This window comes from Metopolophium dirhodum, chromosome 1 (assembly GCF_019925205.1).
Source record: "Metopolophium dirhodum isolate CAU chromosome 1, ASM1992520v1, whole genome shotgun sequence".
Classification (NCBI taxonomy): domain Eukaryota; kingdom Metazoa; phylum Arthropoda; class Insecta; order Hemiptera; family Aphididae; genus Metopolophium; species Metopolophium dirhodum.
This window is the reverse complement of record NC_083560.1, coordinates 159,957,545-159,958,635: the sequence shown is the minus strand read 5'-3', so window position 1 is coordinate 159,958,635 and position 1,091 is coordinate 159,957,545. Positions and strand designations below refer to the sequence as shown.

At 63.7% G+C, this 1,091-nt stretch overlaps 1 non-coding gene across 1 annotated transcript; it reads right to left on the bottom strand.

The window, feature by feature from the left end:
• Positions 1-21: 21 nt before the first annotated feature.
• LOC132937621 (5.8S ribosomal RNA) lies at positions 22-179 on the bottom strand. The gene has a single exon (XR_009663741.1). It is a non-coding gene; the product is annotated as a 5.8S ribosomal RNA (ribosomal RNA).
• Positions 180-1,091: the final 912 nt, after the last annotated feature.

Below are 1,091 nucleotides of genomic sequence, written 5' to 3'. Positions count from 1 at the left end.
TCTGGCCGAGTATCCGGTATACGACCCTCAGACAGGCGTGGCCCGGGACCCGCGGGTCACCGAGGCCGCAATGTGCGTTCGACTGGTCGATGTTCGTATAACCTGCGGATTACACGACGACGCGCAGATAGCTGCGGTCTTCATCGATCCACGAGCCAAGTGATCCGCTGTTCGGGGTCGGGTGTTTTTTTTTGTCGACGAAACTTCTACCGGCCACGCGCCGTGCGCGGACGCACGGCGGGGCCCGTATGGTCTTTCGACGTTAACCATCTTTCGGTCGACGCTCGGTCGGGGGTCGCGGCGCGCGGGCGGTCGGCGAGCTAGTCGCGAGCGCACGCGGCCACGGGGTCGGATTAGGCGCGCGCGAGACCGGCAAGTGCTGCCGGTACCGCGGGCCCGTCTCTAATGATCCTTCCGCAGGTTCACCTACGGAAACCTTGTTACGACTTTTACTTCCTCTAAACGGCCGATTTCGGTCATCTTCGCGATCGCGCGACGACCCAGCCCCCGAGGGGGCCGAATAACGCGCGTCCACTCCGAAGACCTCAATGCGACCGTTCAATCGGTAGTAGCGACGGGCGGTGTGTACAAAGGGCAGGGACGTAATCAACGCGAGCTGATGACTCGCGCTTACTGGGAATTCCTCGTTCACGTGGAAAAATTGCAAGCCACGATCCCTAAGCACGAAGGAGGTTCAGCGGGTTACCCGAAGCCTGTCGGCCCAGGAATGTTAACACACGCTGATTCCTTCAGTGTAGCGCGCGTGCGGCCCAGAACATCTAAGGGCATCACAGACCTGTTATCGCTCAGTCTCGTGCGGCTATTTTCGTCCGCCGCCTGTCCCTCTAAGAAGAGTTTAAGCTCCTGGGAGCCGGCGGTAGCCCTAGTAACGTATCGTGATCCGCCGGCGACGGCCGCGAACACGGCGCGCTTCACCACGGAGCCCGACGCACGACGGACGCGCGCCGACCCGGAGGTTGCCCCCCGGCCGACACACGCCCGCCGCACGCCGGGACGCGGATGGCGCGGCCGCGCTCGACGACCGCCGTGGACGACGGGCGAACGCGTTCGGGGATACCGGGCGAGCCGAC